This window comes from Heterocephalus glaber, unplaced genomic scaffold (genome assembly GCF_053883595.1).
Source record: "Heterocephalus glaber isolate CG9 unplaced genomic scaffold, H.glaber_assembly_v1.0 deba00000281, whole genome shotgun sequence".
NCBI lineage: Eukaryota > Metazoa > Chordata > Mammalia > Rodentia > Bathyergidae > Heterocephalus > Heterocephalus glaber.
This window is the reverse complement of record NW_028258139.1, coordinates 27,070,660-27,088,411: the sequence shown is the minus strand read 5'-3', so window position 1 is coordinate 27,088,411 and position 17,752 is coordinate 27,070,660. Positions and strand designations below refer to the sequence as shown.

General features: G+C 56.2%; 1 protein-coding gene across 45 annotated transcripts in view; it reads left to right on the top strand.

The window, feature by feature from the left end:
- The window catches only part of LOC101704262 (uncharacterized), a 223,358-nt gene that overhangs the window by 23,298 nt on the left and 182,308 nt on the right, over positions 1 to 17,752 (top strand). The gene's annotated exons all lie outside the window — the stretch shown is intronic.

Genomic DNA, 17,752 nt, shown 5'->3' with positions numbered 1-17,752 from the left:
ACGCGAGGGTGGCCGGAGTGAACGAGACCCGGGTGCCTGTGGCCAGGCCCCGCCGCACTCCACGTCAGGACGTGAGTGGGAGTCCAAAGCAGAGCCAGAGGCTGTAGGTTCTACCGCTGTTGGCTTTTCTACCTGAGCGCTTGTGTTGTCAGCTTTCTGTCACTGAGAAAATACTGCAGTAGGCAACGTAGGAAGCTCGAAGCTTGGGCCGTGGTGGAGCCCAGGGCTTTGGGGCCTGTGGCAAGGCAGCGTGACCCGGGGTGGGATGGGGAGCGTGTGGTGGAGCGGGAGCTCTCACCTTCAGGTGGCCAGGAAGCAAGAGAGCACAGGAGGGACTAATGTCCAGCGTCCTTCCCAGGGCACAGCTCCAGTGACTGAAAACTGCCAGTCTCATCTCCTGAAGGCTTTCACCTCCTTCCAGAAGCGCTGCGCCGCAGGCCTGGCCTGTGATACAGACCTCTAAGGACACTCCCAGGGTTATGCAGGCCCTTGGCAGACTCTCCAGCCCCATGGGCCCAGCTTGCTGCTCTCTCCTCGCTCCATGCCTGTCCCCCAAGTGACAAACAGGAGGAAAGTACCCCAGAGTCCTGGTCACCGCCCCTTCCCAGGTGTGTGACCGCCTGGCCTTAGTTTTGTTTTCTGTGAAGTGGGACCGGTGTCGTCGATGGCCTGATTCCTCAGGTGTTGAACAAGGAGGAGCTGGGCCGCTGGGCTGGGGCCTGGGCCTAGAGAGCTGTGAGTGAGGCCAGCCCACACTCGGGACCCTGGCAGCCTCAGTGATGAGTTCTCCCCTGCACATGAACCTCTCAGGCTGCTTGCTTGTGGCCTTGCCAGGTAGGTTCATCTTCTGGGAGCTGTGACGTCTGAAGGGACTCATCCAGCCTGTCATTCAGTGGATGGCAAAGGGAGGCTCCAGATGGGAGTGGCTGTTTTGGGATTTCTTAGCTGGTCTCGTTTGTGAGTAGAGGAGGGACACACGCACACGCATGCACACACACACACGGATGTGCATGTACATGCACAGAATAGCTCTGCAAGGATTCAGAAAGACGCTGATGACAGCAGCTGCTGTGGACCCATAGGGTCCTTTGAGGTCAGGAAGGGAGCTCACCTACAGTGGGACTAGGGGTGATGTTGAGAAATCTCACTGTGTGTGTCTTTTATTTTTTCAGTTTATAAGCAACAAATAAAACCCTGCTTCTCAGTGTGAAGTGAGAGGGACCCCAAGGGCATGAGTAGCTCCCCTGAGCCCACTCTCCGAGTCCCAGGCTGGGCGTCCGCAGTGTCCTCGTCCCTGCCTCGGGAGCCGACCCAACCCACCACTGTCCCAGGCTGGGGTGGCCTGACCTGGAGCCCAGAGGCTGCTGGCCTCACCCTGCCTTGGCCAGCTGCAGCAGCTACGCCAGGACGCATCTGGAGCTCTCCCTGAGCTCCTGTGTGCCCAGCCTGCTCCAAGCCTCTCTGCATGTAGTTGGCCGCTCTTTGGGTGTTTCTCGCCCCTTTCTTTCTGGCCAGGACCAAGCCTGGCTTCCCTCCCACGCCCAGGCTCTGGGCTCCTGGAGCACCAGCAGGGCCAGAGGGCCTGGACACGCTGCTCACCCCCAGCCCCTAGCCTTTGATCTTCATCCTGGCCCTGCTTTGTCCCAGCCCCGTTTTCACGTCTGGGGAGCCAGGCAGGCGGCACCTGCACTGCTCTTTGGAGGCCAGCAGTTCAGTAGTGGCCACTTTTTCCTGCCCAGTGAGCGATTCAGGAAACATGAGTGTTTATGGGCCCTTATTTGGAATGGGAAGAGGCATATTGAGCCCCTCGGGAGGTGGGCCTGGGTGTCTCTTCCCTCCCGGTGCTGGGCCACAGGTCCTGGGCCTGCTGAAGCCCGTCCTCCCGTCCTCACTCTCACAATGGACCTCAGGCCAAGGGCCTCTTGCTGTTTATCCAGCTCCTCTGTGTGCAGAGAAGGGAAGCTGAGGCCAGGGCAGCTGTGATGCCCAGGGAAGGGCTCGGCTGCCCGTGAGGGGCTTTTATCTGAAGGTAACAGTAACCATGGCAACAGTAACTGCTGACAGCAACTCGTTGCAGGGCCTGGGCCTTTAGCTTTCCACTGGGGCCAGGAGCGAGGCCGCTGCTCCTTCTCCCTCACAGTGGCCCAGCTCTGTGCTGCAGGTGTTTCTCCTTGGCCAGAGAGGCATTTTGGATTTCAGTGATAAAGCAGACAAGTCCTGCTTTCATTAAAGCTTTTGGAAACTTGTGTGACACCTCCCGCAGTGGTTTTGGCAGCCGGGATAGGCCGAGTTTCCCTGCAGATGGAGGGGCACGGAGTCTGGGTGCACAGGCCTCTGCATGCACCCCGCGGGCTGTGCGGCCAGCAGGGGATTCCCGCCACCACCCTACCTGCCTGTGCTGTGGCCGATTTGTCTTTGCTCGACATGGAAAGCTGATGAGATGGGCTGTTTTGTCTTGTTAAAAATAATTACATGCCAGATGCCATTCTAAGTTCCACGCCTCAGCCAGTTAAAGAGCTTTGGATCTTGTGCCCAGAATTCCTGCTCAGAAGGTGAGCTCATTAGCAGTGGAGCCGAGGGTAATAGTAGTGACTCAGGTCAGGGACTACAGCCGACTCTGTGATGAGCAAAACATCATTATCGCACATTGCATGTAATAAAGCCTTTAGTATATATTCTACAGCTGAATATACATATTAGATGGGCGGCCCCAGCCACAAAGATGTTGGTTACACCTGCAGAGTGGAGCCTCACTGCCTTTAAGTTTCATCCTGCAGTGGTTGGTGCCTGCACTTCTCTCGCTGGTCACCAGAGCTTCCCAGAAACCTTTTGTGGCTGAAGAGCTGCCAGAGACCTTTTAAGCAAGCAGAGCTTTCAGGCGTTGCTTCTCAGGCCTCCTTTCCCATCTGTTCTATAAAAGGAGAGCAGCGGCTCAGCCAGCGTGGAGAGTTCACTCTCTGGGGTTGGGCAAGGCCTCGATCTTACTAGCTTTGTGACTGAGCGCGGCACATCTCCTCTCTCACCCTCCCTTCCCCATCTGTAAAGGGAGAATAAGAACTCTGTCTCTGCGGGGCTGGGACAAGGACTGGGAGGATATCGCTGAGATATTAGCTTCTGGGCTGCCTCTGCAAACTGCCACCGACTTGGTGTCTTTCAGTAATGGGCGTTTATTCTCTCATGGTCCCAGAAGCTAGAGATCCGAATTCAGGGTGTCCTGAGGGCCATGCTCCATCTGAAGGCTCTCTGGAAGACTCTTCTTTGCCCCCTTCTTGTTGCTGGGGGCCCCTGGCACTCTTTGGCGGTCCTCGGCTCGCAGCCTCAACATTCTGCTTTCTGCCTCCATCCTCCGTGGCCTCCTCCCTGGGTGTGTGCGTGCCGCATCTGTCACCTCCTTTCATGAGGGCTCCAGTGTGGGATTTGGGCCTACCTGTGTTGTAACTAATTGCATTCCCAAGACCCTGTTTGCAAATAGGGTTGCATTATGAGGCTCTGGTTAGACATGGACTTGGGAGAGACACTGTGAAACCCAGTACAGGTGCCGAGCAGCTGCCAATTTCATGTCTCGATGCTGGTTGCTTGCAGAGCTATAGAAAGATCTCGCAAATGAGAGGGGCACACCTGGTTGTTGGGGGGCACAGGGAGGGCTGGATGGCAGCAGTGGAATGGCGTGTGGTTAAGGTGGCATTTGGAGCCCAGATGGGGCTGAGCTCCTGCAGCTTGCTCGGTGGAGGGTGGGAGTGGAGTGGAGTGAGCGTCCTGCTTTATTACAGGTGAGCCTGATAGTGGCCTGGCCTGAGTGAGAGCCAGGCAAGTGAAGAGAAGCTCGTGAACTCTACATTGATGTGAAAATCAGTGCCAGGAGGACTTCTGGTGGATTAGATTGGAAGGTGAGGAAGGAGGTAGATCAGGTGACATCTGAAGTTTGGCTTCAAGAGCGGGGCAGATGCTGGTGTCTTGAGTGGCGGTGGGAAGGTTGGGGCCCACTGGAGAGCAGAGAGCTCTGTGGGACTGCTGGGTGGTACATGTCTGTGACTTCCCAGCATAGATGCCACAAAGGCAGTGCAAAGCGAATGTGGACTTGGGACAGTCGAGGTGAGAGACTGCATAGAAAGACAGCAGCAGAGAGATGATCTGAGGCAGTGGTGGAGCACAGCTGCACAGGAAGGCAGGAGAGGCCACTGTCGGGTGTAGGGGAAGTGGAGGGGCTGGAAGAGGGCAACGGGAAGGGCAAGGAAACCGGGAGCCAGGGCAGCGGCGAAGCCAATAGAAGAAAGTCCCAAGAAGGAACAGGGCTCATCATTTGCAGTGTGGCTGGGAGGCTGGAGAGCAGAAGGACTCAGAGGTGGCTGTGGGCTTGGTGACGTGCAGGTTCTTGGTAATCTCGGCACGAGCGTCTCTTGGCAGCGATGAGGAGGAAATGGTTGAGCATGGGCCCTGCCCTGAGCTTTGCTGTCCTGCTCAGGCACATCAGTTCCAGGCCAGACTCACTGAAGGATGATGTCCACAATGGGACTGGCTGCAGTGTCAGCTCCTTCGATTCTCAAGGCACCTTCTCTGCACGAGGCCGGGCAGATATGGATCCCACTTCGCAGACAGAAGAGTGCAGTTCAAGTGGTCACCGTATCTTCTGAGGCTGCTCAGAAGTCAGCTGAGTGAGTCAGACTCCTCCATCTGGATGCGGACCCTGGTGCCGTGTGGTGCTTTATGATTTGATTTGCCTGGATTGTGAGCATCTCTTTCCCCAGAGCAGAGACCACAAGTGCATCCCGCATTTGCCACTGCAGATGTTGTAGCTGGCTGATCGTGACCTTTCTTTCCTTTGAGCCTTGCCTGGGCCCCAGAGGTCTCTAGCACCGCATTCTAGATTGCCTGTCAGCCAGCTGATGTAGGAGTGTCATCCACTGACACTTGATAGTGCTTTACAGGTGCCTGGGATGTGGTAGGGGCTCAGCAAGTGGTTTTTGGTTGCGTGAGTGAGCATATGTGGAAAACACAGCGCACAAGTTATTTGTCACCAGAGGTGATCAGGAAGAGGTTGAATTCACAGACAGCAGATGAGGTGAACAAAACTCACACATTGCATAAAATATCTAGGTCTATTGTATTGTATACCTAAAATGTGCCAGTAAACTTAATGAATTAAAAAGTATCTAGGTCTAATACTGTTGATATTCATGGGATTATTCAATGAGAACCAGTGTCTGTTATTATCCTGGAACAAAAAGACAAACCTTGTTGAGCAGAACCTGCCCCACCTCTCTGTAGAAGGGGGAGACAGACTGTTATGGCCGGCCTCCCTTCTCCTCCCCCCCCTTCCTCCTCCTCCCCCCCTTCCTTCCCTTTTCCATTGTGGGGATTGAACCTCGGGCCTTTGCACTGAGCTACATCTCCAACCCTTTATTTTGAGAAAGGGTCTCATTCAATTGCTAAGTTGCTCAGGCTAGGCTCAAACTTGTGATCCCCCTGCTTCAACCTCCCAGTGTGCTGGGATTACAGGTGCATTCCATTATGCCTGGCTCCTCTCTGGGCCGCCTTAGCCGCTGGGTGTGCAACTGGGCAGGAAGAACTAGGAGAAAGTGGATGTGCTGAGGCCTGTGAGAACAAGTCTGGCCCCAGGCTGAATCGATTCTATGGCCTTTGCACAAGAAGTCCTGGCTCTGTTGGTTTCATATCAGCCCTTGGGCCCTGATGAGCCCAAGGGGACAGATGGGCAGTATGGCCATCCTCTCTGCTTCCCAGCAGTCCTGCCCTGAGGACACCAAGGCCTGGTCTGCATTCCTCTTGTGGGTAGCTGAGGACAGTGGCCGTAGGGTGTAGAAGCTACTCCGCCCTCTGCCGTCTCCAGGCCACAGAGGGGATAATGCCAAGTTACCTTCCTCCTCTTTCTCTTCTTCCTCGTCCTCCTCCCCTTTTTCTTTCTCTTCTCCTTTATTTCTTCCTCTTCTTTCCTCCTCATTTTTCTTTTGCAATGAAGGGGTTGGAACCCAGCGCTAAGCAGGTGCCCTACCATGGAGGTACACGTCCAGCCCTAGCTCCCTCCTGCTCAGCCTGGCTTCCACCTGCCCCCAAACATCTTACCCTGGCAGGAGGTGGGGAGTGAGTTAGTGCAGGTTGACCCTGAGGAAAGATTCTTCTCTAGAGTCCACTTGTGGCTCTCAGTACCTTGGCTACAGGGTGTGGCTCTGCCTGGCCCTGGACAGACATGAAGCAGGTCCCTGGGATGCCACTGTGTGCTAGGAGTGCTCGCAGCCGCCTAGTCCGAAGAGGCTGCAGTGCTGGTGGGCACAGGGTCACCTGGGAGGCTCATCACAGCCTGCGGACCGGCGGGTGTGGAGTCCCTAACAAGCTCCGGGGCATCCTGGACCGAGGACCGTCCCTCACTGTATGCCGCTCTAGTCCACGCTGTCTCCACTGTTGCCTCCTCTGCGCCTCCACCCTACTCGTATCTGGGTGCCCACAGGGGACATCGTTCAGCCCTGCTTCTGCTGTGGCCCTTTGTACCTGTTCTACACACATTAGCCCTCAGTCAGTCCTTTCTGTCGTCTCCTAAACCCTCTGTTGAGGCCCTGCCAGCTGGGGCATCTGCCTCCCAGCCTCATCCAGCTGTGCCTGCTCCTGCTGCCCAGCTCCTGGGTCTCCCCAGGTCTTAGCGCCCTGCTCTGTGTACCAAGGGGCCTTTGCACTTGCCGTTCCCTTCTGTGGAACTCTTTGCCCAGCCCCTTGGAAAGCTGGTCTCCCAACCTCAGATTACCCATCTAAAAGCCTGTTCCCCAGTCTCCGTTGCTCTTTGTCTCTGGTTGCTGTGGGTTTCCTCCATGGCCGCAGGCTCAGTGTGTAAAAGAGTACCTTTGCCTCTTGTTATGCTGTGATGCTTCACTAAAGGCTGGATGCTGTGCCACTGCCCTTGTTCTCCATGTGGACCAGCACTTGGTAGGTAGTGAATTGATATTCTTTTTTTGCAGGGGTGGGGGGTTTGAGACACGGTCCCACTATGTAGCCCAGGCTGGCCTTGAACTCAAGGTGATCCTCCTGGCTCAGCCTCCCTGGGGCTGAGATTACAGCCACCGCGCCCAGCTTGCATGGGTAGTCCTGAAGGAGTGGAGCATGGACGTGCCTATGAATGTGGCTGCCGAGGGTCACGGGGCGAGGGGGCGACTGCAACTGTCCCAGAAAGTGGGTGTCTTTGTTGGAGCTGCTCAGGGATAGACAGACCCAAGGAGCAGGGCAACTGCGACCGCACTCACTGCCCCTAATGCGAGGTAGGACTGTGCCGTGCTGCAGCACGGGCTCACTGTGTGGGCTTTACATCACTTCATGGCCTGCGTCCCCCACTGCCTCCTGCAGACCCCAAGTGCCGCTCTGCCTGCAGCCCTCACCGGCCTGTCCCACACCGAGAGTGTGGCCTCACGCCTGGGCCAAAGCCAGGCCTCTGGAGGTTCAGGTGAGCTGGGCAAAGACCAGAGCTCTTCAGCGCTCTTCCTCTTCACCGCTGACAAGCCCCGGGTTCCTCCAGCCGTGGTCTCCCTGGGGACTTGGACACACCCCGGAGATGGGTGCTTAGGCCTCCGGCTGGGTTTGCCTTCCATTCCACCAGAGCCCTGCTAGCCAAGCACATCAGCAGCAGCCTGCTTTATTTATGTATCATTAATTGATCGATTGATCGTTTGCCTGATTGTCTGGGGGATGGAACTGAGCTACATCTTGGCCGCTTATTTTTTATTTTGGAGACACTGGCCAGATTGCTAAGTTGCTCAGGCTGTGGTGGAACTTGCTGCCTCAGCTTCTCAGAGAGCTGGGATTGGGGTTTCAGACCTGTGCCCCCGTACGTGCAAGCTTCTAACCTTTAGAGGGCCGAAAAGCTGGGAGTGGGCCTCAGCTGTTGCCACTGACCTTTTATCATTTGAGCTTATATTCTTTTGAATGCCAGAAATTAAATGGAAGTTCAGAAACATTTAATGACCTCATGAGCCTCTGCTTTGGGAAAATTGCACTTCAGCTGTGCGTGTGTGTATGTGTGTCCCACGTGTGTGGCTCTGAGGACACGCCCAGGTTTCACACGTATGGGCCCTGAGCTGCAGTCCAGCCCTGGAAATGTACTCTCTGAAAACCTCCTTGACTGTTTTGAGGAAGAGTGGGTAACTGCAGCCTGCGTAGTCCGTAGCTTCTGTTTTCCACACCAGTTGTTTTGTCTTATTAAAGAGAAAAGTGAATAAGTATTGACAGAGTCCCCTCCTGCAAGCCAGGGTTCTGGTTCCTTTCACTCCTGCTGGTCTCCTGCAGAATAATCTTGTGGAGCTGGGCGGCTGAGAGTTTGGGGGGTGAGAGGTAGAAAGGACAGAACCCAAGGCCTTCACGCTGGCCTTCTTCACAAGGCCACATCCCCTGCCTTTTTATTTTATCTCGAGATGGGGTCTCTAAGTTGCTAAGTTGACCAGGCTGGGCTCAGATGTGCAATCCCCCTGCTTCAGCCTCCCTGAGTGCTGGGAGCACAGGCGTGTGCTACCATGCCAGGCTTCGGACTTCGTATCTTACAGGCGAGGAAGTGGGCCCAGGGGAGAAACTTGCCTTTGCTCATCAGCAGGACTTGAACCCTGTGCCAGCGTTCCTGACCTCTGTGCTGCAGATGTGATTGGCCGTGTGCTGCTCTCTTTGGTTTCTTTTGGGCAGGATTGTGACTGTCAGATGTAGTTCTAAAGAGATGTGACTGTGTGGATTTAAAACACGCGTGTCCACGTAACACACGTGGCCTATCACTGTCTGCCGTCTGAGCGCTGGGATTCTTTCCTGAGCACTTGTCCAGGAGCCTGTGGAAGCTGGGAGCCTGTGGAAGCCGGGAGCCTGTGGCCTCACGCGGATGTGGGGGATGTAGCTCAGAGGTGCGTCACTTGAAGGAATTACAGTGATTGATCTGCCTAAGACTGCACAGGGCAGGGACATGGCTGACTGGTGGGAACAGGAGTAGCGGCTTCCCTTGGGCGTTTTCTGTGCGTACATGCTGTGGGCTTTCTGCCCGTTAACGCAGTTTACTCTCCTCACATAAACCCATTTCACAGATGAAGTTGCTGTAGCCCAGAGAGCTTGATTCTTGGTCCAAGGTGACCCAGTTCATGAAAGGCAGAGCTGGGGTGGCAGGAGAGGACCCTGGCCAGGGCTGAAGTGTGGAGGGAGCCAGCCACTGCTGTGGAGAGGGAGCCCCCAGTTCCGTGCTGGCCTCCTGGCCAGCCAGTGCACAGGGAGCCCACAGGTGTCCACTTCCAGGCACAGAGCGGGCAGGGGTGCCTGGGGGGGAGCGGCCGCAGGAGGTGACCCGGAGTGTGAGGAGGGGCCGCACCATGGCCTTGGCCTGTGTGTCGCCCGTGGAGGCCATGTCGCTCTGGTGAGTGTGGGCAGAGACCCCTGCCCTCCCTCGGGGTGGGCCTGGCCCCCCACGTGCCCTGGAGGAAAAGGCCCGTTTCACCCAGCTGCCTGCCTGAGCCGCCTGCCTGGCTCCACGCCTCAGGCTGCCAGCCCGAAGATGACGGGCAGAAAGGAGCACTGTGCTCCTAGCGACATGCCCGGAGGGCTGGGAATCGAGCCCGTCCTTCCCGTGTTGGAGTCACAGGGCTTCCGTCTCTGCTCCGGGGGAAACTGCAGGCTATGGCCAGCGAGCAGAGGCTGCTGCGTGATCTCTGCAGACCTCAGAGCAGTGTGGGTCCGGGACGCAGGCTCTGCAGGGCCGCAGTGGGCAGGACGGGGCCGGCTGGGGGCCTTGGCTGCCCCTGTAGCTCTGCTGCTGCAGGGTGGGACGTACCAACGCTGCCTGGTCTGTTGGATTCTCCAGGGTGGAGGCACGGAAAGGCACTGCTCGGACCCCAGGCCGGGCCAGCCCTGCCAGCGGATCCCCTGGGCCTGTGTCTTCGCAGGGTGCTAAGCGGAGTGAGTCCCTCTTGGCAAGCTGGTTCTCCCACGGTCCCCACCGAGTTCTGCTGTGGGCCGTGCCCTGAATCCCTGGAAGCCCCTTGGGGGTGGGGTCCTCCCTCTCTCTCTCTCTCTCTCTCTCTCTCTCTCTCTCTCTCCCTTAGAGTGGGGACAGTGGACAGCCAGTCCCTACGTAACGATGATCAGCCTTATGATTTCTAAAATTCGCCGCAGTGGGAAAATGATATGCGTTTCAGCATAAGCAGTATCTGAGTTTTAATTTTTTTCCAGTACTGGGGATTGAACCCAGGGCCTCTGTGTTAGCTACATCTCCAGCCCTTTTGAAAGGCTTTGTTTTGAGACAGCCTTCTTCAGTCACTGAATTGTCTAGACTGGTCTGGAACTTGTGCTCCTCCTGCCTCGGCCTTCCAGAGTGCCTGGGTCACGGGTGTGCACCTGGCCCACATGTTACTGAGGAACTAGTGAGAGGCAGTCCAGGTCTGGGCTGAGGAGAGAGGAAACAGCACTCTCCCGCTGGGCTGGCTAAGTGCTGGTGCTCTGGAGAGCCGGATGGATTACACACATTTTGACGTGCAGTGCTTTTCTACTTACAGTGGTTTTTCCGGTTGTAACCCTGGTAAGCTCAGGAGCACGTGTACATCCAAATGCTGATGGGAGTAAGGTGAGAAGTCTGGCGCATGGGACGGGACCTGCTCCTAGAACAACTTCCAGTGCAGGGATGGATTGTCTTTCATCTCTCCTGAGGGGAAGGAAGGGGAGGCGAGTACTTCCAGCCCTGGCTCCACGAGCTCAGATTAGACAGCAGGAGACCAAACGAGCTCCATGACCGAGGATGGGTGCGTAGCGGAGCCTAGCTCTTGACGCCGGAGGTTGGTTACTTCTCAGGATGGCAGCAGTTCGAGACTCCATTGCTGGACCCAGGGTGCGGACACTTGCACTTCCCACTTGTAAAGCAGTCAGCACATTTTCCAGAGAGGCCCCTTCTGGAGCACAGCTTCGGGGCTGTTCTCTGGGAAGCCGGTTCGGCCCATGTGGGATTCCTGGCTCTCCACTCGGGTGTGTGCCCAGTCCCTAAAAGGCTGGCTTCCATGGCTTCCGTGGCTGCGTGGCGAAATCCAGTGCCTCCACGGATGGACAGGTGCCTCCGGCCAAGGTGTCCTGACTGCAGCTTGTGATGGCCAGAAGTGACACGCGAAGCCCGCACGAGCTGAGCTGAGTTACTTGAGCTCATGGTCCTCCTGCTGCACACACGGCCTGTTCTCTCTGCCACGTGAGCTCAGCTCCTACCATGCTGCAAGGCTGTCTTGATCTTCTGATCTTCTTAGTTTAAAGCTGCAGCTGGCTCTGCCTCCTCCCGGAAGCCCTCCCTGGTTCCAGGCCACAGCACAGGCTACCAGAGCTGTGTCAGCTGTGAACAGGGCCATTTTCATTGCCATGCATCCGAGTTTCTGTTTTTCTTGTTTTGTTTTGCACTTTGAGACAGCATTTCACTCTGTAGTCCAGGCCATCCTTGAATTTACTGTGTAACTGAGGCTGACCTCAAAGTGGAGGCTATCCTCCCGCCTCAGCCTCCTGAGGGCTGGGATTGCAGTCATGCACCACCATGCCCAGCCTGAATCTCGCTCTTACCCACCAGACTTAACCCCTGGAGGACGAACCTGTGTGTGGTATGCATGTCGCAGGGCGGGGTTGGGGTGGGGGGGTGGGCGGTGCCTGGAACCCAGGTGCTCTGGGTGGGGCTCTCTGGTGAGACCTGGTGCGCCAGTGATGCATCAGCTGTGCGGATGGATGAGCCCAGGACCTCTCGGAGGAGGCTTAGCAGACTCATGCTCTGTTTTCCCTTCCACACGTGTGAGACAAATTTCCAAAGCGGGCCTGTCTCCCACCTGTCAGTTTCTATCCTGAGGAAACTGCAGGGCTCCTCTCCTGCCCATCCAGCCTGCACTTTGGGAAGCTGGGTCCTGGCCAGGGCTGCACTGGGCCCTGTCACCCTTGAGACTGGGTGGCAGCGCTGTGTCACAGGAGCTTCTGAGGACCTGGTGCCACCAAACACCCCCTCTTTCCGGGGGCTGAAGAGTGAACTAAATGGTCATAAAAGCAGGAGAGTTCCAGTTCAAGCCCCGCTGGGCAACTGAGTGATTTAGCAAGACCAGCTCAAAATTAAATAGTAACAAAAGCCTGGGGATGCAGTCCCCAGACCAAGGGGGAGAAAGCCAACAAGTAACAGTTTGCATTGTTGCCCATCGGTCTGGGGTCCTTGTGCTCGGTTCAGATGGAAATCGTGAATCAGTGATGTACAGCTCTGCTACAGCCCTGCTGTCACCAATGACGCCAGGTAACACTGGAGGCCAACAGTGGACACCGCCAGCTGCTGGCCACTGCCAGCCTGATGGCAGCTTTTGTGAGACGCCATAGGTCAGCTCTGCTGGGTGCCAGGTCTCTGCCGCTGGTCTTCCGTATTAGGAGCTCTGAGGGTTTGTCTTTCTCTGGAAACTGACCGTGCTGTTCACTCCACTCAGTTAAAAATCCCACATAGACTTACAGGACTTTGAAGTCATACTCCCTGGGAAATAAATGAGAAATACATCGGGAGCAAGTTTACAGGAGCCCTGCTGAAGCACGGGCCTATACACTGGAGGGAGCCCTGCTGGACTGAAACCAAGACGCCACTTATGTAGCAGCCCGGGGCTGTTCAGGAGCGTGAGGGCAGAATCCAGGGAACGACCTGGAAGGTTTGCTGTGCCTTTGGATATGCAGGTGAGGAGCCCAGATAGCCCCTTCCTGAGCTTAGCCTCTCCAGGTGCCCCCTCTGTTCTTCAGAAAGGCAACAGCATCTTCTGAAGTGGTGGAGTGAGGCAGGGGCATCCCGCTGCCTGTCTGGCTGCTCTCCTGTTGGAGTGGAAGCGGCTGTTTGAGAGCCAAGGAGGACACCAACGCCAACTGTCCTGGTCCATCAGCGCAGAGGGAGCAAAGGGAAGCAGGACGTAGGGGTGCTGGCCACCCAAAAAGTCACGCTCCAGCCGGTGCAGGGAAAAATGAGTCAGGCACTTCTCCTCTGTCTTGGACCTAAAGGACAGAAGTGAGGTGGACCCGCTCTTTGGCATGGCCTCGGCCTGGGCGGGCATCAGCCTGTCCTTGGTCTCCTCCCCTCTGTCCCACCTCTCCCCTCGGAGCCTTGGCGACCCCTCTGTTAGATCTGAAGCCTGCCTTCTGCAGCCTGGCTCAGCCCACTCTCCTGTCAGACCTCTCCTAGCTCCTGCCTGCATTGCTGCTCGCACAGGCATTTCCTGGATTGCCAGGGCGTGGGCCCTGAGGCCATGTCTCCTGTGTCCAGGTCGCTCCCATTTCCCCAGAGCCCAGTGGCAGGGCTGTCAGACATTCTCCAGCATGAGAAGAGAAACAGACAAACTGCTGCCCTTCCCTGTGGAGGCGAACAGGGCCACGTGGTGGTGCACTGTGTGGACAGCCGGGAAGGGGACCCCAGACACACCCTGCTGGGTGTAAGTCGGCCCTGTGGAAGCTCCTCAGGGTTCTTTATGCAGAGGGCAGCAACACTTGTGCTGTGACCAAACACATCTAACGCTGGGATGTTAGTTAGGGAACTTCCCCTACAGATACATCTGCAGATACTGGTGCAAAATGAACAGTGCCCAGGATAATCTGTGGCCGCTCTAGACTGGGAGCATTTCAAACATCTGTGTTTAGACAGGCTCAGTACACAATATCACATTGCACAGCCCAGGAAATGCAGGGAGGAATGAGGCAGTGCCACTCGCACAAACCCTGGCAGCCCTCGATGTGTGTTTTAGACAGAAAGCAAAGTGCAAAGGTGTGCTGTCTTTGCTGCTTGTGAATGTGATGTAAAAATTCACGTTTGCCCGAAGTCTGGATGCACGAGAAGCCAACACATGTAGCGGCCCGTGTATGGACTGGCGGACATGCTTCCTCACGCCATGCCAAGGGTGCCTGCAAGCAGCAAGACTTAAACATGTCCCAGCGGGCACCATTATGAAACAGGGCCCGCACTCCTCCCAGCCGGCAGGGACCCCACTCTGGATGACCACCGAGGGCTCTGTTAGGGGCTGTGGAGGCTGCGTGTGGCAGCGGGGGATGTTGGCACCACCTGGCAGAAGGCACAGCGCCAGTGTAGTGTGGAAAGGGCCTCTGGGTGCTTTCGGGGCACAGCCCTAGGGAGGTGAAGTCTTTGCCCAGGGTGGGCCGCCTTGAGTGTGCTGGGACGTTGCCGGGAGCACATGGCCATGTTCCTTACCCCTGTGCCCACCCAACTGGTGATTGGTTAGGTGACTGTTGAGGCCCCGCCGAGCGCTGGCTCAGGAGGAGTCCGAGTGGTGAGTTAGTGACGAGGGCCGAGGACAGGGCAGCAGGTGGAGAGCAGGTGGCTGCAGTTGCTGGCCTGGGGACCCCGGAGTGGGTTTGCCTGGTGGAGCCCAGCCAAGGCCACAGCCTCGCTGCCTTTGGTGCTTTTCTGTAGAGCTCTGAAGGCCTTTTCCCTCTCAGTGCCTCTGTAGTGGGATCAGGGCCATGTCAGGTGGATTGGAAGTGGACCACGCCTGGACCAGCTGCCTGATCGCCTTGGCTCACGGCTGCTGAGGAGTGGGAGAAGAGGCAGCCAGCTGCTTTCAGAGGGAATGGTGGATAGCTGTAGAGATAATCAGTCCTTTTGGTTTTTTCCCAAGACTGACATTACCAACAAAAGTCTAAGCATTTTATATTAGAAGAAGACTGCAAAAGGAATCGAAACAAAACCAAAGTCCATGGCTGGAGGAATGGCGTTCATTTTAAACATAAGCCGGCAGGCGAGGTGGCTGCAGGTGAACAAGGGTGAGCATGCAGCTGGCTTTTTGTTGTGTGCCCTCCTGTGAGTATTGATGGCACCAGTGGGCATGCTCAGGCTGGTGACCCTTGAGGCTGGTTTCCCCTTGCTTTGGGGTACACTGTGTCAGCGTGGTAAGAGCATAAATCGGAGTTAGACACTCCTGTGTTTCCGACCCACACTCAGTCCTGAGCTGTGTGACTAGGTTTCTTTTCCCCCGAGGACCCTCCCGTGGTCCTCGCCCTGTGTGGGGAGGACCTTGCAGGCTTTGAGTGAGAAACTAGGAAGGGGCCCAGTCCAGAGCCTGGTGTCCAAGGCATTGTCCTCCCAAGGATTCCACTCTGTGACTCAGGTCAGAGTGCAGCACCAAGTCTCTGTACAGCAGTGGGCCCTTCAGTCCCAGCCCCTTGGGAGGGTGCAGTTGGACCCTGGGCAGCAGCCCCAGAGTCCAGGCTTGGACCTGGGCTCTGGGGTGGGGTCTCCTCAGGCAGAGGCGAGGTCGGCCGCTCCTGCTGACAGCCTGCTGAGCTGGTGTTCTCCTGGGGGGCTCCCTGCTCAGCAGCTTCCGAGGCAGCGCCTGCATCACAGAATCCAGGTGCTGACTTTGCATTCAGAGCCCAGGGCCATCGCAGGGGACCTGGGCACCTGGCCAGCTGGCCGACTGTCCCCTGTCCCCTGTGAGTAAGCTCGGGCGCTGGAGGAGCCAGCTCTGGCTGTGCTGTCGTTATGGGCTCGGAAGCCTTGGAGCAGAGAGGGCCCTGCCTGGGCTTGAATCCTACTGTGTGAGCTGGAGGAAGGTAGATAGTAACTGCTCTTATCCATAAAATAACAAACCATAAGAGTATCTTTCACGGGGCCGAAGCTCTGAGTGAGCCAGCATATGTCAAGCAAATAGTATAGGGTGAGGAGATATGAAGCCCTTGGCCCCACTGGGCCTTCCTCTCTGTCAGTGAAGTGTGTCCAGCCTCTCTCCTTCCCATCTGATTTATTCACTGAACATTATGGTCTCAAGGTGCATCCATTTTCCTACATATGACTCAAGTTTAACCTTCTTTATGGCAGAGTAGTATTCCATTACTACTACATTTTCTTTATCCACTCATCTGTTGATGGACATACAGGCTGCCCTCAAGATTTTGCTGTTTTGAATTGTGTTGCTATAAACACGGGTGTGGACGTTCTCTCTGTAGTATGATGTTTTGGGAAAATTCCTAGTAGGGAAATAGCTGGATTGAATGGAATTTCTACTATCAGTTTTTTGTAGACTCTCCGTACTGATTTCCAAAGGGGTTGTACTAGTCCACATTTTCGAGTGTAGATAAGTCTGTCCCATGGTCCTGCTCCTTCCACCCCCGAGACTTACAGCATTTGTCCTTCTGTGTATTGCTCATAGCCACTCTTTCTGGACTAAGCAGAGTCTCTGTGCTTTAACTTGCATTTCTCTAATGACCAGCGATGCTGAGCATTTTGTTCATGAATTTATTGGCCATTTGTACTTCTTCGGAGAAGTGGCAGTTCGTTTCATTTGCCTAATTGTCAGTTGGGTCTTTTCTTTTAAGGGTCTGATTGTTTTAGTTCTTTGTATATTCTAGATATCAGTCCTCTGTCTGAGGAGTAGTTGGCAGATTCTTTCCCATTCTGTAGGTGTCTCTTCGGCCTGTTGGTTGTTTCTTTTGCTGGGCAGAAGCTTTTCAATTTGAAGTGATCCTATTTGTTGATTCTCCATGTAATTTCTTGTGCAATTGGGGTTCTGTGCCTATGGCTTCAAGAGTTGTAACTATTTTATATTTTGCCCTTTTCTGCCTGTGCTTCTCTTCCTGCCTCCTCTCCTAGCCCTGGAAGCTGGCAGCCGAGGCCAGGCAAGGAGGCTGCAGGCACCAGGCCACTTCCTGCCCGAGGCCGCCCACCAGCTCCATGCCGCTGCCACCCTTGCCCGGTGCCAGCCTGACCTCACTGAGACCCCGCTTCCCGGCTGCTTACCCTGGCACAGCCACAGTCAGTCACGTGGTGCCCTGGCATGCCAGGCGCCTGAGTCACCAGCCGTGGGCGGACACAGGGCAGGGTTGGCGCAGTCCTGGCTGAGTCGGCCACTCACCTGGCACGGGACCCCCACTCTGGAGGCTGCGCCTGCTGTGCACGGGGCTGCTGAGTCACCGCTTCTGGTGGGGCTGAGTCACGGAGCCCGGCTCCTCCACAGTGAGCCTCTGTGGGCAGTGCTGGGTGCCCCTGCTTCTCCAAGCCCAGACGGGGCCCATGTTGGCTCTGGATCCCTTTTGCTGCTGCCTCCCAAGGTCTCCTGAGCCTCCAGGCCTGTGGCTGAGTTCCAGGGAGTCAGACGCATCCCTCCACCTCAGCAGGCTGCAGGAACCAGACTCCGACGTTCAGCCCATCGGCAGCTGGTGACAGGAGAGAAGCCCGGCAGTGGTGGGGCAGGCCAGGGCAGGTTTGAGCCAGGTGGTGCGGCAGAAGGGGCAGCTTCCTGTCTGTGAGTTGGCAGGGCGGCAGCACACAGACCTCCTGAGTCTTCTGAGCATCCCCGTCCTGTTAGCAGGAGGGGCAGGAGGGAGAGGAACCCCTGAGTCTCGGCACCACGCCGCCCACTCAGCGTCCACAATGCCCTTCATTCCCGCAGAACCTGAGAGGTCCACACTGTCCTGTACCCACCTCCCGCCTAGAGAAATCATGGGTCTAGTGAGAGGTGGTACTGGCTCATGTCTAGACTGTGAGCCCCGAGCTGCGTGTCTCCTTTACTGCAGTTTCCCCTGAAGTGCTGGAGTTCAGCCGGGGCTGTTGCACTGAGCTACATCTCCAGTCCTTTTTTTGTTTTTTATTTTGAGATGGGATCTGCCACTATTTTAAACTCCTCAAATTAAATTTCCTTCTCTCACCCTTCCCCTTTCTTCCTGGGCTTGGCGACTGGAATCTTCCCCGAGGTGCTCAGCTGTCCGAGGTGCGGGAAGCCAACTATTAACAGGAGACAAAGGTTCGTTAGGCGTCCCG